This window comes from Dasypus novemcinctus, chromosome 22 (assembly GCF_030445035.2).
Source record: "Dasypus novemcinctus isolate mDasNov1 chromosome 22, mDasNov1.1.hap2, whole genome shotgun sequence".
Taxonomy (NCBI): Eukaryota; Metazoa; Chordata; class Mammalia; order Cingulata; family Dasypodidae; genus Dasypus; species Dasypus novemcinctus.
Genome location: NC_080694.1, coordinates 44,782,228 through 44,796,593, shown reverse-complemented (window position 1 = coordinate 44,796,593; position 14,366 = coordinate 44,782,228). Strand labels below are relative to the sequence as shown.

General features: G+C 36.1%; 1 long non-coding RNA gene across 2 annotated transcripts in view; it reads left to right on the top strand.

Annotated features, from left to right (window-relative positions):
- The window catches only part of LOC111763165 (uncharacterized), a 112,869-nt gene that overhangs the window by 3,148 nt on the left and 95,355 nt on the right, over positions 1-14,366 (top strand). For both annotated transcript variants that reach the window (XR_002796080.3, XR_009182754.2), the window contains exon 2: positions 938-1,000. This is a non-coding gene — a long non-coding RNA (uncharacterized lncRNA). The remainder of the gene's footprint in view (positions 1-937; positions 1,001-14,366) is intronic.

The following is a 14,366-nucleotide window of genomic DNA, read 5'->3' as shown; positions in this document are numbered from 1 at the left end:
GGGATGTCCTCCACACACAGTCTTTTGTTCTTATCAATACTTAGACCTTGAATGGGGAGGACAAGGTGGGAAAGGAGAAAAGAGCAAAAAGAAATTTGAGACAAACTTTCTGGGTTTTTGCATACTTCTTCAGAAGAAGCCTTCCTAGACTACTCTCTGGCCTCTGACGGAGTGGCTTTAGAGGAATTGGGTGAACCATTGAATCAGGCTCTTACTCATTTCCTTGCCTTACATTGATCAAGAGTCCCCTATAAAATGGTGCAGTTTCTGTGGAAAACATTTTGGTGGTTCCTTAAAAAGTGGAGCATAGACCCTAGGTTTTTATTCAAAGGAATTAAAAGCAGCAACTTAAGCAGATATTTGTACACTAATGTTCATAGTAGTAGTATTCACAGTAGTCAACAGGTGGAAGCAACCCATGTACCCATCAACAAATGAATGGATTAAGCCATTCATTATATTATTCAGCTATTAAAAGGAATAAAGTTCTGATATATGCTACAACATGGATGAACCTTTAAATCAGTTATGTTGAGTGAAATAAGCCAAACACAGAGGACAAATATTGTATGAGTCTACTTATATGAAATATCTAAAATAAGCAAATTAATAAAGACAAAGTAGATGAGATATTACAGGGGAGTGATGGGGGAAGGGGAGTTATTGCTTAATATGTCCTTCTGTTTGGGGTGATGAAAAAATTTTGGTAATGGATGGCAGCGATAGTAGTACAACACTGTGAATGTAATTAGCACTGTTGAATTGTACACTTGATAGTGGTTAAATTGGGAAAATTTGAGTTATCTATATTTTACCATGTTTGAAAGGTGTTTTTAAAAAATCCCCTAAACTCACAGTGATTCTGGGTCATGGGTGGCCCTCCTGAGGGATGGAGCACTGATCCTAAAATGAGATTTTCTTAAATTCTTGCATACAGGTGACATTGGAAGGCCATAGATTACCATTTGCCAAAGGACCAGGACCTCTTAGTACTAAACTTGTAAGTAAATTTTTGGAGTTGTGCAAATTTCATATCATAAACCAGTAGTTCTTAACCTTTTTTTTCCCCACAGACCCCTTTGCCAGTCAGGTGAAAACCACGGACCTCTTACTAAGTCCACACTATACTGTATATTATTTAATAAATATATCACACCTGCCAACATGTTCCCACAAGAATAATGTTTTTTTTTAAATTCCATTGCAAGCTTACAGACCCCTTGTTAACCAAGAATGGCCTGTTAATGTATTTACTGAGGACTCTTAATACCTTATTCTACCAAGAAACCAAACTTCTTGGTAGCACTGCCTAGCTCTTGTGGCACAGGCATACATGCCAACACTTGGAATTATGTAATTTTTGAGAAGATGGCTTTCAGATTATTGCCTCATAATTTTTGTCTTGATTGGACAGGGTTTTCAATTGCTGTCATTCTTGCTTTTCAGTGATAAATTACTCTTGGTCTAGCTTCATTACTACTATTTAGTTTGATGTAATTTATTTGGTGGACCCTATAGTATGTAGTGATGCATTTTACATAGTTTTAATTTTGGGGCTATAATTTCCCAATTACTAGGTACATGTGTATGGTATAGTTTAAATATGAATTACCTACACTTAGAGCAGATATAATACTCCAAAATGTACTTGAACAGTCATACCATCAGGTGATATGTGCCACCTGTAAATTTGTTCTTTTTAAGTAATTTGCAACATATTTGCCATATAAATTTAAGAACATTATTGGATTAGTGTTAAGTTTCCATGACATGACTTTATAATTTGAAGTCATGTGTATAAGCTCATTTGCTTTTCACATGAAGTGATTCTAATATATTTGCCAGCAGTTTGTTTTATTTTATTTGTCTCCAGTTTTATATGACTAAGGGTTCATTATCCTCCTGAAAAGTGGAAACAGGGAGAGGGTAGGTCATGGGGTTTTTCCTGCCTAACTGTAGGCTCTGGTCTAAAAAAGTTTGTGCCATATTACCTAAAAGTTGTCTAGAAGACAGCTTTAAAAAACGAACAAATAAACAAAACACCTTTTATTTGGTGGAATTTACAATAGTCCCAAAGGATGGGAAATTCTACATAAAGTAAATCTTAAGAATACGTCCCTCCTCCTGTCTGCACCACTGTTCCCACCACCAAAGGTTTGATGTGAGACTCCACAGTCTGGTTAGGACTACTCCAGAGGCATGTAAAGAAAAGAAATCAGACTTTAATATTAAATAATAGTGTTTTTTAATCACGTTGCAAAAATAATGTATGTCCATGTTTAAAATATTGGAAAATACAGCAAAACCCAAAAGGAAAAATATTAATAACCAGTTATTTCATCACCCATACTTGATATTTTGCAATATTGAGTCTTTATTTTATACAAATATAGGTATACACATATATTTTTGTTACAAAATTAGAATCGTTCTGTACATGATGTTTTGTAAGGTGCTTTTCCCTAGCAATATAGCAAGAATATTTCCCCAGATTATTAGATGTCATTTTTCTACAACATCATCTTTTTTAATGCAGCAAAATAAACTATTATATAAATATACCATAGTTTATTTAAACAGTTCTCTTGGGTCCAGGATCTTGTTATCAAAATAGCAACATGCCATCCTGGTAGGTAAATCTTTGCTCTTATCCAGATTCTTCCCTTATGATTAATTTCTAGGAGTGGAATCATTATGTCAAAGGTCATGAATATTTTCTGCACTTTTGAAACATATAGTGAAGTGCCCTTCAGAAAGGGAATCAGTATTTTTGGCACTTTCAAGAGAAATATAGGATGTTGAGTGGCAGAAAGCCCAGTTTCCTGCCTCCTCTGGGAGTCTGTCCTATGGCTAGACTGTGTGAGAATTGCTTTGTGAAGGGGACTCCAAATAGTCCTGCCATGACCTTGAACTATAAGGACTGTCGCTTTTACTTCATACCCATTGTTGGTAATCTAGAATATGGTGGAAAGAGAACTGGGCTTGGAGACAGGATGTCTGAGGTCAGGTCCCAAGTCACACACTAACCATGTGACAAAACTGGGCACATAATCTATTATCACTGGAGTTTTGTTTTCTTATTTGTAAAGTGAAGGATTTGTTCTGGGTGATCTCTGTAGTACCTTTACAACTCAATAATTAAATGATCCTATTATGTGTCTTAAATCATCAGTCTATCCACTAGAACATGTAAATTTGTGGATCATGAGCTCAATCTTTAGAAAGTTCCAAATTGAGGTCCTCTGAGATTTGTTGACTATAGGAGAGGGTTCAGGATGACATTCAAGTAAAAAGAGGTGCCATCTTTCATGAATGTCACCTGATTGTCCTCACTTCCACTTGGTGATATTCACAAATAATAAAAGACTTTGGGATGCTCAGTTTAAAAACAACTGTGTAACCTGTATGATGTTGCTCTAGTATGGGGTACTATAAAAGCCACTGTATGTAAACATGGCATTTTATACTATTAGAATCATTACCCAAATCAGAGATGAGACACAGGATCCTACTCAGGACAGAGAATTTTCCCAAATTAGCAACTCATTCACCCTAATCAGAGACATCACGTTCCTTAGTTTTTTTTTTACTGCAAAACACCCAAGAAATAATGCAGCCTCCTAGCAGGATTGAAATCAATTTTTTTGCTGTCTTTGCTGCTGTGCTAATGTATTATTCTCACCTAATACATTGTTTCTCAGGGGTGGGTGATGACCAAGATGCACTCTACTCATAGGTGGATCTTTGCGTTGGTTTATTGGCTATCACATGGCTTGTTTTGCACTTAAGCTTCCTAAGTTAAGAAGAAAGAAAATGTTTCATTATTAACTTTGAGTACTATCACATATTGAGAGCTTATGATATGCCAAGGACTGGGCAGATCCCTTCAGATACAAGAAAAGCGCTATGTGGTCGAAGAGAGGTGAAGTTGGTGTCTGTATTGAAATAGAATGTTCTATTTCTTCAGTATTATCAGGTCTTTAATACTTATTACTCTGATTTGCCTTTGTGTGAGTCTTGTCACACTACAGCTAGATCTTAAACTACTGTCTCTATGTTATTGTATAAATATTTTAAACATTTAACCCTAAAAGTAACATTTAATCCCAAAGACTGTTATTTCTCAAAGATGTCTGACCTCTCCAGTTAGAAATAAAATTTATGTTGTGATTGAGTATACTGTCCCCCCCACATTTATGGGAAGCAAAATTTTTTGTGAAATATTTCTTCTTACTACATGTAATTCACCCAATTTACTTTCCTGTTCTATTTTATTTATAATGTATTTAGACTCAGTAAATCCATTTTATGACCCACTGATGAGCCAGTACATGTAGTTTAATGCATTCTGCTACTGGTAAACGTTTGATTAATAGTGAAAATTTGCTCTAGGGGTTGGGGTGATGCATAAATCTTCCTGACCCTCCTTCATTCCTCCCTTTACTGATGCTCACCCACCAAGGGAGGAAGCCAGTGCTTCATATCAAATATTTTAATTTCTCAAAATTACTGATGCTCACCCACCAAGGGAGGAAGCCAGTGCTTCATATCAAATATTTTAATTTCTCAAAACTCCTTCATTTTCTACTCCAAGGGAAGTCTGCCCTCTAATGATGCAAAAGCACCATTGATTTCAAATACTCAGAACTGTCTTATAACAAACAAAAAAAGGAAATTCTAAATGTAAGAGTGTTGAAAAGGACCTTAGAGTTTAGTCACTTTTTCTTATTTAAAAGTAAAAGAGATTGCGGCGTAGAGAGGCATCTTCCCCTACAATCCTATACAGAGTGACTACAGGTAAGAGAGAGGCAACATCTACATCTCAGTGCAGACCAACAGGACATTCTTTAGAAGACCCGTGTTTGGTGATTGAAAACAAAATCTAATCCGTATTTTAAGAGAGACCCATTAATCTGGATTTAAGGGAGCAAAACTGGATAAATTTAGCCCTGATTGTGAATATTTTAACCAAAGTTCGATCTGACTTTGTTCCTAAGGCCCTATAAAAAGTAAGGTTGTACATTGCTGTGAAAACAATGAGAGAACAGTTTACTCATATACCTTTCAACCAGGAAGTGCTGAAGGAGAGGCAGAGTGGAAGAGCCTTCTTTTCCTTACATTTCTAATATGTGCTTCTAAAGTGTCCTGAGCTTCTTTTCTAGTCCTTTATACTATTTATCAGGTTGTGTTATAGTTGTCCATGTACCTGTCTCTAGCCCTCAAATAACTGTGTCATTTTATGTGAAGGAAAAGACCAAGTCTATCTTAGTAACCACTATGCCCCCAGGGATTATATATTATATGTGCCTACACTACACTAAGCATATTTGGAATAGAACATTTCATTTGCCTGTTTCCAACCCATCTTTCATTTCCAACTGAAATATTTTTTGTATGAAACTAGTTCCCAACTTGCTCAGAAAGAGCAAAAATTTGCCCTGTGGGGCTCCTTTCCACTTTGTATATGCCCTGCTTACACCCACTAAATTATTCAGGTAATTTTAACTTTATGTTTTAAGTTTTAACAAGAATAAATGGCAGTTAAATGTCAGTAAGTCTGAAGCAGAATTCAGAAGTTACTGTATAACCTAGAGGGCTTCCATTTAGAATCTAGCCCCAGACTCTCTAATTTATTTACCTGTTTTTCTTTGGGGTCACTGGGTCCTCGGTGTTTCAGGATAATTATAAAAAGAATAACTTTCATGTATGTTTGTATTTATGTATGTGTATACTATGGATAGTACCACTTAGGAGGGCCAATACCTGAACTAGTGCTTCAAAAACATTTTTAAAAAATCATAAAATCTCTCCTGATCAACCAAGCTGATCTTGTTGGTAATTGGAACAACCTACACACTTGAAACAGGTTTTATCATCTACCATTCTAAAGACAGGTGTGGGACATGAAGGCATTCCTTAATTATTTTGGGGGAAGGTGAACTTTGTACAATCCTTGAGAAACTGATCAAACTGGTTAATGTAATTGTGTAGCATCTACTGTAAATCTTACCTCCCTCAGTCCTTGCACTGCAAGAACTTATCTGTCCCCGGATCCTGATAGAGCTTTAGAAAGGCAAGAGGAATTCACTGTTATCAATGTGTTGGTTTATCAGATATGAATTCATTTGTTTTTCTCCAAAAGACTTATCAGCATGAACAGAGCTGGCTGGCCCAAGTGTGAATTGTGCTCTAAATACACTTTCTGCATTCCCCAGGGCTAAAGAATTTTTTAATCTCCCAGTTTGTTTCCCCTGTTTGTTGGTGTTTTTTTAACCTTTACCTACTGAGGTGCGTTTCTGGGTCAGGATTCCTATAAAGACACTTGTAATAAGTGCTGCTGAAAGAAATGTCCAGCTAAGGCTGTCTAGTGGCCAGCGTGTTGGGTAGAATTTTAGCTGTGATTGGAAAGTACTGGGCAGTTGGAAATGAGATGAGCTGCCTGCTGACAGCTCATGGGGCTGAACATCTGAGCCCTTCTTCAAACTACCATTGTTTCCTTTCTCTAGTTTGCCACAATAGAAAATGTCCCACGTGAAAGGCGGGGTTTGGGCCCAGCAGCTCTCAGTACTAAGCCAATAACTAGGAGACAGAGATGGGCTTCCTCCACCCTAATCCCATTACCTGCCTCATCTCATCTCTGAGGGCTCTTGCCCATCCCACAGTGGGTTGATGTGGGCAACCAAGCAGGAGCCTAGTCCTGTCCTGACCCTTTGATGTCTGAAGTCAGTTCATCTTGTTCTGTGTTTTAAAGACATATTCTGATCTTGCACCTTTCTGCACTACAGAGTCAATCTGGAGACAGCTTGACATCTCCTTCATGCAGATATGTATGTTGTAAGGCTTAATTAGCTAAGGTCTGCCTCTTTGTTGGTGTCTTGAACAAAAAGCAAGCTTCAGTAGTTAAAAAAAAAAAGGTGCCTTGTAGAGTTTAGAAATCTCTCTGAAGGTGAAATAAATAACAAAGGTTGCTGATTTAGATTTCTTATTAGAAAGATTAAATGGTTAGAGAAGAAATTTTTTTTTGTGACTCTTATTTTGATTTATGTCACTGAACTTCTACATTCCTTTTTGTCTTTCTAAAACCTATATCCACACATACATGATACATCTCATGTGAGAGAGATCTGAAGAGATCTGAAGTTTGAACCTGAGATGAGATTGTCAGAAGTTCTTTGTAACCCACAGAAGGTCTTTGCTTCTAGTGTGGTGCAGGGTAACGGAAAAGTCTTAGTAAGGACTGTAGAATCATGAGGATATCTCTGAACTTTAAGGCTCCACTTCTGTTATCCAAGCAAGTCTGGTCTTTTCAGTCTTTCTTAGGAAAACTTCCCGAGGAAGTGACTCCACAAACCTCCTTAATAAAGTACTAAAGCTATGTTGTGTCTGAGAAGGGCAGTTCAGCTAGGAAATGCAAGTCAAGGTCAAGACTAACAAAACAGACTACTATATGGGAGTGGTACTGTTTGCTTAACACAAGCGAGATCCCAGAGCCCAGGTGGTCAAGGTAAAATACCCACAGCAGAAAGTACTGCACTAATGCAAAATGTTAAAAATGAAGTAGGTCTTTGGGAACTCTGAATTTCCTACATGATTTTCCTATAAACTTACATCTTTTCTAATTTAAAAAAAGAAAAAGTGAAAGAAATAACATCCAGAGCACTTTTAAAAAATAAACATAAGGCAAATGATAATAATAACAAGACCCACAGCATATGAAATTTAGGAATCCAAGGAGGTTAGTCATAGGTTATTTGGAAGACAGGACTTTGAGGTCAGTGCAGGGGAAGTGTCAGAAAGCTGAGAAAAAGTCAGGTAAAACCATGTGCAAGTAGATAATGCTGATGTAAACCTGATTCTTAGATGTGGGCTGGGGCTTTGGTTAGGACAGGAGGGGGAGCGTTTTCGAATGGTCAGCCTGAGCCAGCTGGAGCAGGGCAGAGGACTTAATTTTAAACATACTTACTATACAAACCTCATTAAAAATACTGAAAGCTCCCTTGTCGCCTTTAGCTTCATGTGAGGCCATCTTCTTCAGTTTTTATTTCTCTAAGATACCAAAGTCATTATCCTCAAGTCCTGTCATGTTTAGATTTTTCTACGATGGCTGCTACCCAAATACATGACACCCTCTTTTCCACTAAGCCTCTGAGGGTGAAGAGCTCAACAGGAAAAGATTATCAAGCTCTCTTAGCAAAAGCAAAGTTCCCCACCCTACCTCTACGTTAAAATTGTGAATAGATTCATTTTCTTGAATTTCACTTTTAAAGCAAGTTAAATTTCTACCAATTGCTTAAGTGCCTTTGCTGTAAATCCAAGAGACCTTCGATAGTCTCTTCTTGAAAGTTGAAAGGCTGTGGTCATTGACTTATGAAAAAGGCATGTATCTTTTTTGTTTTTTGTTTTTTTTATTAAAACAAAAGAAAAATGGTTTGTTTTATTTACAATACTGAAAGCATTTTACAAATAATGTGTTTGCATTCCTTAAGTCTTTTGGAAAGTAATTCCAGTTTGTGCAATAAATTTACAGGAAAATCTAAGACATCTATTAGATGTCTTAAACCTAAATTCTGTGTTTTGAAAGATATTTCACAATGTATTTATAGAGGACTTCTTTTTTTAAAAAATTAAGAAAAAACTAAACTCCATAGTTAAATATTGCCCTGCAGTATCTTCAACCTCCTTACAAACCAGATTGGCCAATGAAATAATATCATTAGATTTAGATGAATTGTTTCCAAACCCCTTTCCCCCATAAAATTCATGTACAAAGTAAACATGGTAAATTACATTGACGTTTTTATTTTAATACTTTTTTTTGGACGCTCTCAACTGTTGTTTGCCTCAGTGTAGGGTATAGGCAGATAGGATTCCAGTCTGAGAAGCTCTAAGACAACACTCTGCTCCAGGATAGGGAAGGATTTTCAGGAAGTATCTGTAGACAGGCCAGGATTAGGGAGACTTCTGAGTGATTTCTCTAGGAGGTCTTGTTTACTAAATAAGAGTAAGATTCCCCTCCAGGGCAAAGTCTGAAGGGGAACAATTCAGAAAGCATCACTCCAGCTACCAAAGAACAAAAAACCTCTCCTCTCCTCTCCTTTCTGAATCTCTACCTTGATTTTAGTGTCTTCTGAGCTGATGGTGGAAAACTGTATTTTTATAATCCAAATTTGAAACACTGTGATAATTTTCTACATTTGCCATAGGTTAAATTGGTTACTTATTAGCTCTTGCTTCTCCCAAAAAAAGGGGGTAAAAATGATGGAGGAAAAAACTGCATATGGCCTTCATTTTCATTTTAATAATCACAGACCTTTAAAGGAATCTTAGTTATGTTCTATCATATGTTTTGATTGAAGGGGAGACAATATCAATGTAATGTCCTGTGTTAAGGGTTAAGGAGTACACAGTGACTTTCCCTATGATTTTTATGAGACTGACATGCTGCCTACTGTGCTAAGAAGGCATTTTTTCCCTATGATTTTTAAAGAACTTGAAAATTATCTAGAAATTTTCTAAATTTCTCACCTTGAGGGAAATGCCTAGCTCAGGCTGTTTCATAGCCAGTTTGTCAGATAGGATTTTAACTCTAATAGGAAAGCACTGGGTAGTTGGAAATGAGGCAAATTGTCTGGAAATGATTCACTGGGCAGAGTATCTGGACCCTTCTTCATGCCACCATTGTTTTCTTTCTTTATCTGGCAACAGTGAAAAACGTGTTCCCAACATGAAGGGTAGAGCTGGGCCCTAGCAGCCCCCATGCTATGCTAACATAGATAGAATCAACTACGATAGCCTAATTCACACATTCATTGGAGCACTTATCACTCCCATGGGCACTTATGAATGCAGCTGTTCTTCTCATCTGTAGCAAATACAGCTATCTTCAACTTCAGATCTGTAGAAGCTCACCTGGACTCTGTATCTGGTGACTGAGTAAATTCTATAACGTACACAATTCAACATTGCCTGCAAATAAAGTCTGAACTCTTGCTTTGGAATTCTAGGCCTGTCAGTCTGACTCTTGTCTATATTTTCAGTCTTATATCCCAGTACTAACTACCCTTTTATTTTCCTTCTCTGATAAACTGAATTCCTTCTGTCCTCAGAACAAAACCTTGATCTCTGTGATTACCCTGCTGGGAAAACCCTAGCATATTTTCCAGTTATTGAAATTCTACCCATTTTTCAATATACATTTAAAAGGAGACTTTTCCACCACTGGACTTCATTAGAATTTATCATCTATACTGCCTGTTTGACATTTATTGTTCTATATTAATCTGTTCACTAGATTGCTGTCTTCTCATTTATATCTAAATGTTCATAGGGATAGAGACCATGCCTTTGATGTTCTTTTTTTAAATCAGTTTTACTCATAAAACATGCAGTCCATCCAGAGTATACAATCGGTGGTATTTGGTATAATCACAGAGTTGTGCATTCATCATTTCAGTCATTATTAGGGCATTTTCATTACTAAGACTCCAATAATAATAAAAAACAGACAAACAAAACCCTATTCCTTAATAATCACCTCTCAAACTCTCTGACCTTCCCCTGCCATACATAGCAGCTATTCTGTTTCTAGCTAATTTATTTATACAAATAGAGTCAAAACTGAATTGCAAAATGAACAGAGTACTTCATAAGTTTTACAGCTAATAATGTATTCACCAAATACAGTGCATTTGCCACAATCATCAAAGAGGTTGTTGATGTGGGAGGAATGGGATGAGGGGGTGGGGGTATATGGGGACCTCTTATATTTTTTAATGCAATATTAAAAAATACAGAAAAAGAAAACACGAAAAATAATAACAGCAAAAAAAAAAAAACAACTAGTAACTTTTTGTCTAGTTTCTTTCATTTACTATGGTTCCTTTTATTTACCCTCAATGGAAGATTATTAATACATTTTATGTATTACTCTCCATAGTTCGTTTTGGTTGTATTTTTGCCTGATATTAACATTTTGTAATAACATACATTTGCTCTATTAAAAAAAAACAGTATTATACATGCAATCTTACCCTTATTCATATATCACAAGAGGTTTCACTATGCTAAACAATCACATGTTATACTTTTTAGCTTTCTTTCTAGTGATATACAGGACCTTAGACTTTCCTTTCCAACCACTACCATATATTATCACTGCTAGTTACACACACCATGATGTGCTTATACCGTTTCATACAGTATGTATCTGGCTTGCTTCACTCAACATAATGTCCTCCAGGTTCATCCATGTTGTCATATGCTTCACGACTTCATTTCTTCTTATTGCTGCATAATATTCCATCATGTATATACCACAATTTGTTTATCCACTCATCAGTTGATGGACACCTGGGATGATTCCATTTTTTGGTGATTTTGAATAACGCCACTATGACCATCAGTGTGCAAATGTCTGTTTGTGTCACTCAGTTCTTCTGGATATATACCTGGTAGTGGTATTGTTGGGTCACATAGCAAATCTATATTCAACCTCCTTAGGAACTGTCAAACAGTTCTCCACTGTGACTGTACCATTCTATATTCCCACCCACAGTGAGTGAGTATTTCTATACTGTCTTTCCACATCCTCTCCAAAATGTGTGCTTTTCCATCTTTTTAATAGTGGCTATTCTAATAGGTATGAAATGATATCTCATTGTAGCTTTGATTTGCATTTCCCTAATTGCTAATGATGTTGAACATTTTTTCATGTGTTTTTTCACCATTTGTTTTTCTTCTTTGGACAAATGTCTATTCAAGTCATTTGCCCATTTTTAAATCAGGTCATTTATCTTTTTATTGTTGAGTTGTAGAATCTCTTTATATATCATGGATATTAAACCCTTATGAGATAGGTGATTTCCAGATATTTTCTCCCTTTGAGTCAGCTGCCTTTTCTCCCTTTTGACAGAGTCATTTGATGTGCAGAAGTGTTTAATTTTGAGGAAGTCCCATTTGTCTAGCTTTTTCTTTCATTGCTTGGTCTTTGGGTATAAGGTTTAAGAGATCCCCACCTACCACAAGATCTAGAAGATGTTTCCCTACATTATTCTCTAGTAGTTTTATGGTCCTGGCTTTTATTTTAGTTCTTTGATCCATCCTGAGTTGTTTCTTATAAAGGGAATAAGATATGGGTCCTCCATCATTCTTATGATTATGGATATCCTGTTCTCCTAGCACCATTTGTTGAAGAGACCGTTTTGTTCCAGTAAATTGGACAAGAACTAGTTGGCTGTAGAGGTGAGGGTCTATTTCTGGACCCTCAGTTTTATTTCATTGATCAATATGTCTGTCCTTATTCCAATATCATGCTGTTTTGACCACAGTAGCTTTGTAATATGTTTGAAGATCAGGCAGTGAGACTCCTCTTATTTTGCTCTTATTTTTTAGGATGTTTTTGGCTCCTTGGGTCCCCTTACCCTTCCAAATAAATTTGGTAATTGCCTTTTCTATTTCTGTAAGTTAGGCCATTGGAATTTGATTGGTATTGCACTGGAACTGTGAATCAGTTTAGGTGAGGCTAAATATCTTCATGATATTTAGTCTTGCAGTTCATAAACGCAGAATGTCTTTCCAATTGTTCGTCTTTTTAAAATTTCTTTTAGCAGTGCTTTTTAGTTTTCTGGATACAGATCATTTATATCTTAGATTACATTTATTCCTAGGTATTTGAGTCTTTTTGTTGCTATTGTAAATGGAATATTTTTCTTGATTTCTGTCTCAGATTGTTCACTACTGGAGTATAGAAACATTACTGCTTTTGAGTATTGAATTTGCATCCTTCCACTTTGCTGAACTTGTTTATTAGCTCAGGTAACTTTGGCATAGGTATTTCAGAATTTTCTAAATATAGGATCTTGTCATCTATAAATATTAAGAGTTTTACTTACTCTTTCCCTATTTGGAGCCTGCTATTTTTTTTTTTTCCCCTTGTCTAATTGCTCTAGCTAGAACTTCTAGCACAATGTTGAATAACAGTGGTAACAGTGGGCATCCTTGTCTTGTTCCTGATCTTAGAAGGAAAGCTTTCAACCTTTCCCATTGACTATGATGCTGACTATGTTTTGTTTGGGCTTTTTTTTTTTTTTGAGGTCCCAGGGATGAGTTGGTTTTTTCATTTGTTTGCCTTTTTTTTTTTTAATTTTAGAAGGCACTGGGAACCAAACCCAGGACCCATGTGGGAAGCAGGCTCTCAACCACTTGAGCCACATCTGGGTTTTTCATATATGCCCTTTATTGTATTGAGGAACTTTTCTTCTGTTCCTATCCTTTGAAGGTTTTTTTTCAAGAAAGTATGCTGGGTTTTGTCAGATGCCTTTTCTGCATCAATCAAGGTGATTGTATGTTTTTTTTCCCCTTCAATCTATTAATGTGATGTATTTTTTTAATTGGTTTTCTTGTGTTGAACCACCCTTGCATACCAGAAATAAATCCCACTTGGCTGTGGTGTATTTTATGCTGTTGTATTCTATTTGAAAATATTTTCTTGAGAATTGTTGCATCTGTGTTCATTAGTGAGATTGGTCTGTAATTTTCTTTTCTTGTACTATCTTTATCTGGCTTTATTATTAGGGTGTAGTTGGCTTCATAAAATGTGTTGGGTACTTTTCCCTCCCCTTCAGTTTTTTTGAAGAGTTTAAACAGGACTGGTGTTGATTCTTCTCAAAATGCATGGTAGAATTCACTGGAGAAGCCTCTGCTCCTGGACTTTTCTTTGAGAGGTTTGATCTAGTCTATTTAAATGTGACTGGTTTGTTGAGTTCCTGTATTTCTTGTGAAGCAAATATAGGTTGCTTGTGCATTTCTAGGAATTTATTTCATTTAGGTTGTCTAATTTGTTGGCATATAATTTTTAATAATATCCTCTTATGACCCTTTTTATTTCTGTGGGGTCAGTCATAAAGTCCCCCCTTTCATTTATGATTTTATTTATTTGCTCCTTGTTCCTTTTCTTCTTTGTTAGTCTGGCTAAGGGTTTGTAGATTTTATTGATCTTTTCAAAGAACCAGCTTTTGATTTTGTTGATTTTTTCTATTGTTTTCTTTTCTCAATTTCATTTATTTCTGCTCTAATATTTATTATAATTTCTTTCCTTCTACTTGCTTTGGTATTCATTTGCTGTTCATTTTTTACTTTCTCCAAGTGTGCAGTTAGGTCTTTGATTTTAGCTCTTGTTTTTTAATGTAGGCTTTTAAGGTTATACATTTCCCTCTCAGCACTGCCTTCACTGTATCCCATAAGTTTTGATAAGTTTTGTGTTCTCATTTTTATTCATCTTGAGATATCTACTACTTATATTTACAGTTTCTTGTTTGACCCACTGATTGTGGGTCACAACTTCCACAGATCTGCATATTTTCCCCTTT